Source organism: Lucilia sericata, unplaced genomic scaffold (assembly GCF_015586225.1).
Source record: "Lucilia sericata isolate MDLA Ls3-8-SP2 unplaced genomic scaffold, ASM1558622v1 Contig003210F_arrow, whole genome shotgun sequence".
NCBI lineage: Eukaryota > Metazoa > Arthropoda > Insecta > Diptera > Calliphoridae > Lucilia > Lucilia sericata.
This window is the reverse complement of record NW_023996757.1, coordinates 1-12,602: the sequence shown is the minus strand read 5'-3', so window position 1 is coordinate 12,602 and position 12,602 is coordinate 1.

Here is a 12,602-nt window from a genome sequence, read left to right as displayed (position 1 = left end):
AGACTCTAGAATAGGACTAGCTATAGCTAGACTATAGACTAGACTCATAGACTAGCTTACTATAGACTAGACTATAGGACTAGACTATAGACTAGGACTATAGACTAGACTATAGACTAGACTATAGACTAGACTATAGACTAGACTATAGACTAGACTATAGACTAGACTATAGACTAGACTATAGACTAGACTATAGACTAGACTATAGACTAGACTATAGACTAGACTATAGACTAGACTATAGACTAGAGACTATAGACTAGACTATAGACTAGACTATAGGACTAGACTATAGACTAGACTAGACTAGACTATAGACTAGACTATAGACTAGACTATAGACTAGACTATAGACTTAGACTAGACTATAGACTATACTACAGACTACACTTTAGACTAGACTGTAGACTAGACTATAGACTAGACAATAGACTGGACTATAGAATGGACTATCTCAAGGAGTCACATTTCCTTAATAGAAATCTAACTCAGAGATAAACATTTTCTTTATTAAAAATTTGTCTAAAAGAGAGAGAGAGAGAGATAAAATTTACTCAAATTACTAATTTTCTTTATAAAAAAAAATTGTCTTAAAGTGCCAAGTTTTCTTCATAGAGAAATTTCCACAAAGAGACACATTTTCTTTACATAATATTAGTCTCAAAGGGAGCGTTTTCTTCATAGAAATTATGTGTCAAGTGCACACTTTTACTTCTTAGACATTTTTTTCAAAAGTAGAAGTAGATTATCTTCATAAAGAAACTGTCTGAGAGATATATGTATTTTTTTTACGGAAAATGTATTTCTAGCAGACACATTTTTTTATAGAAATTCTGCCTCAAATAGACATAATATCTTTGTAGCAAATCTGTCTAAAAGAGACACATTTCTTTTTATATCAAAGTTATCTCAAAGAGACCCATCTTCTTTATAGAAAATATTTCTCATTTTGTATTTAGTCCCAGGAAAACATTCCGATATAATGTTTAAACAACAAGCAATCTTTCTATATCTATAAATGATATCAGAAAATCTATATATTTTGCAATCGAACATCTTATTCCATCATCGTCACATCATTTTGCCTTTGTCTTTTCATTCATATCGAGAGCATTTCAAATCTTACTCATTTCAAATAGTTTTCAAAATAATATTGTCATCATTACTAAACTCTTTTGCGCTCTTATTCACTCTCCTGCAGTAGCATTCACTCTAAAAAAATATTGAAAAAACCCACACGATTTTTTTTTACATCGTATAGCACTCGTACAGGATTCGGCTGTGAGTTGGTAACTAAAAATAAATGTTGATTTATTTTTGACACGTATTTTTCAACATTGCACAGAATAGAAAAGATACAAAAAAATTTTTTTTTTTTTTGAAAATAAGAAATAAAATTTTAAATAAAATAAAAGAAGAAAACACTGTGTATAGTTTGTTTGAAAAGGAAAATATAACAGTGGGAACTGAATAAAGGAAATATTGGGGGGGTAAAAATTATTTGTAAACGAAGGTTGAAGGAGTTAAATTAAGATAAATTTACTATAAAGGGAGTAGGTTTAATTGAGAGAAAATTTCTTTAAAGAAAGTGTGTTTAATTGAGCCGAAATTTCTCTAAATAATATGAGTTTCTAGGAGAACATTTTTCTATAAAGAAAATGTATATCATTGAGCATAATTTTCTTTAACGAAATCGTGTCTCTTTGAGAGAAATTTTTTATAAAGACAATGTGCCGTTTTGTGACAAACTTTGTTTCAAGACATTATGTTCCTTCGATGAACATTTTCTATAAAGAAAATGTATCTCTTTGAGAAAAGTGTTGTATAAAGAATAGGTGTCTCTTTCAGGGAAGTTTTGTGTAAAGAAAATGTGTCTCTTTGAAACTAATTTTCTATTGAGAGAGTGTGTTTTTTGAGATACATTTTCTATGAGGAAAATTTGTCTTTTTGAGACAAATTTTCGGGACAAATTTTCTAAAAAGAAATGTGTCTCTTTGGGACAAATTTTCTAAAAAGAAAATGTGTCTCTTTGGGACAAATTTTCTATGAAAAAGTGTGTCTCTTTGGCACAAATTATCTATGAAGAAAATGTCTCTCTTTGGAACAAATTTCTTTAAAGAAAATGTGTCTCTTTGAAACAAACTTTCTATGAAGAAAATATGTCTCTTTGGGATACATTTTCTATGAAGAAAATGTGTTTCTTTGGAACAAATTTTCTATGAAGAAAATATGTCTCTTCGGGACAAATTTTCTTCGAATAAAATATGTCTCTTTGGGATAAATTTTCTTAGAAGAAAATGTGTCTCTGTGGAACAAAATTTCTTCGAATAAAATGTGTCTCTTTGGAACAAATTTCTTTGAAGAAAAAGTGTCTCTTTGAAACAAACTTTCTATGAAGAAAATATGTCTCTTTGGGTTACATTTTCTATGAAGAAAATATGTCTCTTTGGAACAAATTTTCTATGAAGAAAATATGTCTCTTCGGGACAAATTTTCTTAGAAGAAAATGTGTCTCTGTGGAACAAATTTTCTTCGAATAAAATGTGTCTTTTTGGGATAAATTTTCTATGAAGAAAAGGTGTCTCTTTGGAACAAATTTTCTATGAAGAAAATATGTCTCTTCGGGACAAATTTTCTAAGAAGAAATGTGCCTCTTTGGGACAAATATTCTATGAAGAAAATGTGTCACTTTGGGACAAGTTTTTTAATAAGAAAATGTGTTTCTTTGATACAAACTTTCTATAATGAAAATATGTCTCTTTGGAATAAATTTTCTATTTCTTTGAGACAAATTTTTTAAGAAGTAAATGTGTCTTTAAGAGACAAATTTTCTTTGAAGAAAATATTTGTCTTTGGGACGAATTTTTAAGAAGTAAATGTGTCTCTTTGGAACAAATTTTCTATGAAGAAAATGTTTCTCTTTGGGACAAATTTTTTTAGAAGAAATTGCGTCTCTTTGGCACAAACTTTTTGAGAAGAAAATGTATCTCTTTGGGACAAATTTTCCAAGAAGAAAATGTGTCTCTTTGGGACAAATTTTCTATAAAGAAAATTTGAGTTTGAGGCAAATCTTCTATAAAGAAAATGTGTCTTATTGAGCCAAATTTTTTATAGAAAATATATCTCTTTGAGACAACGAAAATGTGTCTCTCTCTAGAACAATTAAGAGAACATTTCCGTTAGAAAATGTTTAGTTGAATCGTGACATTAAACATTTTATTATAATCTATTTATATAAATGTCCCACTGTATCTACTGATCATCATTTAGAACAAATTTTTCTTAAAATTTTTCGTTTAGGAAAACTTTCTATTATAAATATATCGAACATAAATATTCATTTTTAAAATATTTTTTTATTATTTTGTGTGGGGGATGTTTAAAACGAGCAGTGAAACATTAAATTTATACATATGTAACGAAAAAAGAAAACGCTTGTTTTTCTTTTTAATAAAAATTTCGATGTTTTTGACAATAAATTTTAAACCCAAATACCCTACAACACATGATAAACTAAAAATAAGAAAATGTAAATGAAAAAAAAACATGAAATCAATTTAACTTTAATTAAAAACAACATTTAGCACTAAAGAAAACTATATTTAAAACTAAAAACAAAATCAATTTACAATATACAACTGGACCGAAATCTTCCCTAACTCAATTCCTATTATTATCTAAAATCCTTTCTGAAACCAAGTAGAGCTCTTTAAATTCGCTCTCATACCGATTTTTTCCTCCTTGATTATTCATTTGGAAAGATGTTTTTAATTTCTATGCCAAAATGCATCTTTATCATCATCAGAATGCCTCAGGTATACATATATCTATAAAAAATGAGAAAATATTTCTATCGTATATCTTTCAAAAATTCTATAATGCAAAATAAAAATTCGTATCTCATTATAATTTTTCCACAAATACATTTAAATTGTTTTTCTTTCGTTTCATGAATAATTGTGTTATTTTGAAATTATGATGACAAATCTTTTGAGTTGAACATTTAATACACTTAATTTAATCTAATAATGATAAATTTTGTATTATTTTTAAAATAAGAAAAGAGAACATCTTTTTTGAAATTTATGAACAATATTTTTATAATTTTAATTTTTCATACATTGTATTTGTCGTAGATTTAAAAAAAAATGGCCACAAAATCTAGTGTTATTTTTGTTGAATTTTTCCAGCATTTTTATAAACATTTCATATTGTTTAGTTGATATGATGTTTGTTTAGATTTTTGTGCAATTTGTTTATAGAAAATTTTCCATAAATTTTTGTTAGAAATGTAAGGGAAAATGTACATAGCACATTCAGACAAAATTTATATATAAAAATTTTCTGTAGAGAAAAAGTGTCTTAATGAGCAAATTTCCTATAAAGAAAATATGTTTTAATGTGGCAAATTTTCTATAAGGAAAATGTGTCTTAATGAGCAAATTTTCTATAAGGAAAATATGTTTCAATGAGACAAGTTTTCTATAAGGCAAATATGTCTTAATGAGAACAATTTTCTACAAAGAAAAAATGTCTCAATGAGATAAATTTTCTATAAGGAAAAATAGTCTCAATAAGCTAATTTTCTATTAAGAAAATATATTCCATTGAATCAAATTTTCTATAGAGAAAAAGTCCTTCAATGAGACATATTTCCTATAAAGAAAACATGTCTTATTGAGACAAATTTTCTATAAAGAAAATATGTCTCATTGAGACAAATTTTCTACAAAGAAAGCAACAACCATTGAGACAAATTTTCTGTAAAGAAACCATGTCTCAGCGAGACAAATTTTCTGTAGAGAAAATATGTCTTAATGAGACAAATTTTCTATAAAGAAAAAAGTCTCAATGAGCAAATTTTCTATAAAGAAAATGTGTCTCATTGAGACGAAAGAAAATGTGTTTCATTGAGACAAGTTTTCTGTAAGGAAAATGTGTCTCATTGAGACAAGTTTTCTGTAATGAAAATGTGTCTCATTAAGACAAATTTTCTATAAAGAAAATGTGTCTCATTAACACCAATTTTCTAAAGTGCCTCAATGAGACAAATTTCCTATGAAGAATACACATCTCATTAAAACAAGTTTTCTATAAAGAAAAAGTGTCTCATTGAGACAAGTTTTCTATAAAGAAAATGTGTCTCATTGAGACAAGTTTTTTATAAAGAAAATGTGTCTGATTGAGACAAATTTTCTATGAAGATTGAGACAAATTTTCTTTAAAGAAAATGTGTCGCATTGAGACAAATTTTCTATAATGAAAATGTGTCTCTTGGAGACAGACTTTCTATAAAGAAAATGTCTCTCTTGGAGACTACCTTTCTATAAAGAAAATGTGTCTGTTGGAGACAAATTATTTAGAACGAAAATGTGTTTATTTGAGTGAAATTTTCTTTAAAGGAAACGTGTATCATTGAGAAAAATTTTCTATAGTGAAAACATGTCTCATTGAGACTAATTTTCTGCAAAGGAAATGTGTGTCTTGGAGACAAAGTTTCTATAAAGAAAACACGTCTCATTTTCTATAAAGAAAATGTGTCTATTTGAGTGAAAATTTCGTTAAAGAAAACGTCTCTCTTAGAGACAAATTTTCTATAAAGAAAGTGTGTCTTTTCAAGACAAATTTTTTACAAAGAAAATATGTCTCATTGAGATAAATTTTTTTGTAAAGAAAATATGTTTTTTGAAGACAAACTTTCTATAAAGGAAACATGTCTCATGTTCTGTTCCATTTCTGTAAAGCGAATGTGTCTCTGGGAGACAAAATTTCTACGAAGAAAATGTATCTATTTGAGTGAAATTTTCTTTAAAGAAAACGTGTGTCTTAGAGACAAATTTTCTATAAAGAAAAAGAGTCTCATTGGGAAAAAAATTTCTATAAAGAAAATATGTCTCATTTGGACAAATTTTCTTTAAAGAAAATGTTTCTCTTTGAGACAAATTTTCTAAAAAGAAAATTTATTATATTGAGAAAATTTTCTATAAAGAAACTGTGTTTCTTTGTGTACAATTTCTTTGTATCAAAATTTATATTCTATAAAGAAAATATAACTTTTTATTAACATTTTTAGTTTTAATGTCATCATTTGCACTATTTTGTTAAAATTCCAAATAGATTCCTCTAAAAGGCTTTAGTTTAGGAACTGGTTTCCAATGTTATAGTTTTTTTTTTTGTAAAATTTCAACATTAAGTTCAAGGAGAGTTTCAATTACAAATAGAAAATTGTTAAAAAAAATCATTAAAATTTATTGTATGCTGTTTTTAAAAGAATATTAGTTATTTAGGAAAAAATATCATGTACAATTTTAATTAAAAATTTTAATTAATTTTTCTATGGCATGAAACTGTAACACAATTTAAAATTTTTTATAATTGAAATCAGTTTATAATAATCAATTCAATCGCCGTTAATGTAATTAATAATTTTATGCACGTTAAATATTTAATCGACCATTTGAAATTCACACACAAAACAATAAATTAACATTAAAATTAACGATTTGAAAAAAAAAAAACGATATTATGGGAAATTGATTAAAATATTTATTTGTTTTATTATTTATTATAGTATTTTTATAGTGAATGTTTTATTTTGGTAAACTCATAATTGCATTAACTAGCTTTGCCAAATTTTAATGCAAAATATTTATTTATTTCGAATTCATGCTTCAATACTTTTTCTTCAAATTGATTTCATTTTTGTATAATTTTTTTCTTAAATTTTTTATCACTTAAAGTACTCATTCCATATTCTTTTTAATAGGCTTTTTCTAAGTTAAAATTTTAAATATTTATTTTTTTTTTTTTAAATCCCCTCTAGAGTCTCGTTTCAAATGCGCGCTTATTAACTTTTACGTGCTGATTTGCGCCATGTTTACGTTTTTACTGTTCGTCCGTTTAAGTGTAGATTTTCATTGAAGATGTGATCACTTTTTTTCTCTAAATCATTGCAATTTGTTGCTGTTTTTCTTTACTTTTCTTATCTTATTTTTATATACAATATTTTACTCAATGTTGTTGTTGAATTTTCTTACAGTTATCCCTTGAAAAGCAGAGAAATTAATCGTTTGAAATTTTTTCTCTTTTCAGCTCCTCATCATTCTCAATCAGTAATGCCAGGAGATTTTTTTCAGAAATCCCTACGCTTATGAGAAAAAATCCCTTTTTTCCCTACACCCACTTTTTATTTTCCCTACATTTTTCCCTACACTACTTTTTTCCATTTTTTCCAAGTTTATCTTAAAAAAATACAAAAATAACATAAAAAACTAAAATATTAGCTGTTTTATAATATACATATATATATGTTTTTTTTTTTGTTTAATTTTTAGGAATGAAGTTTCTAAAATTTAAATTTTTACTTTCAATTTTACATCATACAAATCTTCCAACCCTGACTCTTCAGTTAAGATTAAAAAAAACAAGACAATTGAGAGATTTATGGCAGTATCACGATTCGATGTTAAAAATTTATTTTATGTGCCCCCAACAAAAAATTTCATAAAATTTAATATAATTATTTTAAATAAGGTTTACTTTTGCGTTTACTTTTTGCGGTTTACTTTTATAAATTTTCAGAACATGAAATTATTTTTTTCAATCCTGAGTTACTGCATTAAGCCCCCGACTACTCTATCTATAAGGAGTCAGAATATATCGCCCTACAGGATTGGCATAATCCAAAAAAGTAGTTTCAAGAAAAAAGGGTAAGAATATTTAATGACTATTTTCTTTGATAACTTTTAAACAAATCAAGGGATTTTAAAAATCCAAATTCAGATAGTTGAGTTTAATATGTTTCTCATATAAATTGAAATTCAATTTTTAGTTATCTAATATTCACGAAAACGTGGGTTTTAGTTTTTACGTTTACAAAAAATCGTTTTCGCATCGAAAATAATAGACATATTAGAAATTTGATAAATCTATATGAAAGATTTTAGTATGTCGCATGTTTTTTAGACCTCAGTTCAAGAAACCCGAATTTTGGATTATGCCAGGCTTGTAGCGATATGTACATAGGTACACATATTGTAAAAATTACAAGCGGAATTTTTACTAACGATACACTTAAAATTGATTTCATTTTTAATTTTAAAGTTTAATACATGAAAGAGTATATTTTTAGTTGATAAAAACTATGAAATTGAAAAAATCCCTACAACTTGACAATAGTAAGAAATCTTTCCCTTTTTCCCTACACGTGAAATTTTTTAAAAAAATCCCTACAAAAAGGGAAAAATCCCTACACTTGGCATCACTGTTCTCAATAGGTAAGTGTATTTCTATAATATTATTTTCTATAGAAAAATAAGTATTTTTGAGAAAAAATGTGTTACTTAAAGACAAATTTTCCATAGAGAAGCTCAACCTTTCTTTAGAGAACATATGCTTTTTGAAAAAACTCTAAGGGAAAAATATGTCTCTCTGAGAGAATGTTTCTGTAAAAAAAATATGCCTCAATGTTAAAAAGTTTTCTATAAAGAAGATAAGTCTCAATGAGACAAATTTTCTATAAAGGAAATAAGTTTCAAAGAGACAAATTTTCTATGAGACAAATTTTCTATAAAGAAAATAAGTCTCAATGAGACAAATTTTCTATAAAGAAAATAAGTCTCAATGAGACAAATTTTCTATAAAGAAATAAGTCTCAATGAGACAAATTTTCTATAAAGAAAATAAGTCTCAATGAGACATTTTCTATAAAGAAAATAAGTCTCAATGAGACAAATTTTCTATAAAGAAATAAGTCTCAATGAGACAAATTTTCTATAAAGAAAAGTCCAATGAGACATTTTCTATAGAAAATTTGTCCATGAGACTTATTCTTTATAGAAAATTGTCTCATGAGACATTTTCTTATAGAAAATTTGTCTAATTGAGACATTTTCTATAGAAAATTTGTCTCATTGAGACTTATTTCTTTATAGAAAATTGTCTCATTGAGACTATTTTCTTTATAGAAAATTTGTCTCATTGAGACTTATTTCTTTATAGAAAATTTGTCTCATAGAAAATTTGTCTCTTGAAACTTATTTCCTTTATAGAAAATTTGTCTCATTGAGACTTATCTTCTTTATAGAAAACTTTTAACATTGAGGCATATTTTTTACAGAAACATTCTCTCAGAGAGACATATTTTCCCTTAGAGTTTTTTCAAAAAGCATATGTTCTCTAAAGAAAGGTTGAGCTTCTCTATGGAAAATTTGTCTTTAAGTAACACATTTTTCTCAAAAATACTATTTTTCTATAGAAAATAATATTATAGAAATACACTTACCTATTGAGAACAGTGATGCCAAGTGTAGGATTTTTCCCTTTTTGTAGGGATTTTTTCAAAAATTTCACGTGTAGGGAAAAAGGGAAAGATTTCTTACTATTGTCAAGTTGTAGGGATTTTTTCAATTTCATAGTTTTTATCAACTAAAAATATACTCTTTCATGTATTAAACTTTAAAATTAAAAATGAAATCAATTTTAAGTGTATCGTTAGTAAAAATTCCGCTTGTAATTTCTACAATATGTGTACCTACATATCGCTACAAGCCTGGCATAATCCAAAATTCGGGTTTCTTGAACTGAGGTCTCAAAAACATGCGACATACTAAAATCTTTCATATAGATTTATCAAATTTCAAATATGTCTATTATTTTCGATGTGAAATCGATTTTTGTAAACGTAAAACTAAAACCCACGTTTTCGTGAATATTAGACAACTAAAATTTAATTTCAATTTATATGAGAAACATATTAAACTCAACTATCTGAATCTGGATTTTAAAACCCTTGATTTGTTTAAAAGTTATTACAAAATAGTTAAATGTCATTAAATATTCATATCCATTTTTCTTGAAACGACTTTTTTGGATTATGGCCAATCCTGTAGGGCGATATATTCTGACTCCTTATAGATAGAGTAGTCGGGGGCTTAATGCAGTAACTCAGGATTGAAAAAAATGAATTAATGTTCTGAAAATTTATAAAAGTAAACCGCAAAAGTAAACGCAAAAGTAAACCTTATTTAAAAATAATTAATTTTATGAAATTTTTTTGTTGGGAGGCACATAAAATAAATTTTTATACATCGAATCGTGATACTGCCATAAATCTCTCAATTGTCTTGTTTTTTTTAATCTAACTGAAGAGTCAGGTTGGAAGATTTGTATGATGTAAAATTGAAATAGTAAAAAGTTTAAATTTAGAAACTTCATTCCTAAAAATTAACAAAAAAAAAACATATATATATGTATATTATAAAACAGCTAATATTTTAGTTTTTTAGGTATTTTTGTATTTTTTTAAGATAAACTTGGAAAAATGGAAAAAAGTAGTGTAGGGAAAAATGTATGGGAAATAAAAAAGTGGGTGTAGGGAAAAAAGGGATTTTTTCTCATAAGCGTAGGGATTTCTGAAAAAAATCTCCTGGCATACTGATTGAGAATGATGAGGAGGAAAAGAGAAAAAATTTCAAACGATTAATTTCTCTGCTTTTCAAGGGATAACTGTAAGAAAATTCAACAACAACATTGAGTAAAATATTGTATATAAAAATAAGATAAGAAAAGTAAAGAAAAAACAGCAACAAATTGCAATGATTTAGAGAAAAAAAAGTGATCACATCTTCAATGAAAATCTTAACTTAAACGGACGAACAGTAAAAACGTAACACATGGCGCAAATCAGCACGTAAAAGTTAATAAGCGCGCATTTTGAAACGAGACTCTAGAGGGGATTTAAAAAAAAAAAATAAATATTAAAATTTTAACTTAGAAAAAGCCTATTAAAAAGAATATGGAATGAGTACTTTAAGTGATAAAAAATTTAAGAAAAAAATTATACAAAAATGAAATCAATTTGAAGAAAAAGTATTGAAGCATGAATTCGAAATAAATAAATATTTTGCATTAAAATTTGGCAAAGCTAGTTAATGCATTATGAGTTTACCAAAATAAAACATTCACTATAAAAATACTAAAAATAATAAAACAATAAATATTTTAATCAATTTCCCATAATATCGTTTTTTTTTTTTCAAATCGTTAATTTTAATTTAATTTATTGTTTTGTGTGAATTTCAAATGGTCGATTAAATATTTAACGTGCATAAAATTATTAATAAATAACGGCGATTGAATTGATTATTATAAACTGATTTCAATTATAAAAAATTTAATGTGTTACAGTTTCATGCCATAGAAAAATTAATTAAAATTTTTAATTAAAATTGTACATGATATTTTTTCCTAAATAACTAATATTCTTTTAAAAACAGCATACAATAAATTTAATGATTTTTTTAACAATTTCTATTTGTAATTGAAACTCTCCTTGAACTTAATGTTGAAATTTTACAAAAAAAAAACTATAACATTGGAAACCAGTTCCTAAACTAAAGCCTTTTAGAGGAATCTATTTGGAATTTAACAAAATAGTGCAAATGATGACATAAAACTAAAATGTTAATAAAAAGTTAATTTTCTTTATAGAATATAAATTTTGATACAAAGAATTGTACAAAAGAAACACAGTTCTTTATAGAAAATTTTCTCAATATAATAAATTTCTTTTAGAAATTTGTCTCAAAGAGAAACATTTTCTTTAAAGAAATTGTCCAAATGAGACATATTTTCTTTATAGAAATTTTTTCCCAATGAGACTCTTTTTCTTTATAGAAAATTTGTCTCTAAGACACACCGTTTTCTTTAAAGAAAATTTCACTCAAATAGATACATTTTCTTCGTAGAAATTTTGTCTCCCAGAGACACATTCGCTTTACAGAAATGGAACAGAACATGAGACATGTTTCCTTTATAGAAAGTTTGTCTTCAAAAAACATATTTTCTTACAAAAAAATTTATCTCAATGAGACTATTTTTTGTAAAAAATTTGTCTTGAAAAGACACACTTTCTTTATAGAAAATTTGTCTCTAAGAGAGACGTTTTCTTTAACGAAATTTTCACTCAAAAGAACCACATTTTCTTTATAGAAAATGAGACGTGTTTTCTTTATAGAAACTTTGTCTCCAAGACAACACATTTCCTTTGCAGAAAATTAGTCTCAATGAGACATGTTTTCACTATAGAAAATTTTTCTCAATGATACACGTTTCCTTTAAAGAAAATTTCATCAAAAAAACACATTTTCGTTCTAAAAATTTGTCTCCAACAGACACATTTTCTTTATAGAAAGGTAGTCTCCAAGAGAGACATTTTCTTTATAGAAAGTCTGTCTCCAAGAGACACATTCATTATAGAAATTTGTCTCAATGCGAACATTTTCTTTAAAGAAAATTTGTCTCAATCTTCATAGAAAATTTGTCTCAATCAGACACATTTTCTTTATAAAAAACTTGTCTCAATGAGACACATTTCTTTATAGAAAACTTGTCTCAATGAGACACTTTTTCTTTATAGAAAACTTGTTTTAATGAGATGTGTATTCTTCATAGGAAATTTGTCTCATGAGGCACTTTAGAAAATTGGTGTTAATGAGACAATTTTCTTATAGAAAATTTGTCTTAATGAGACACATTTTCATTACAGAAAACTTGTCTCAATGAGACACATTTTCCTTACAGAAAATTGTCTCAATGAA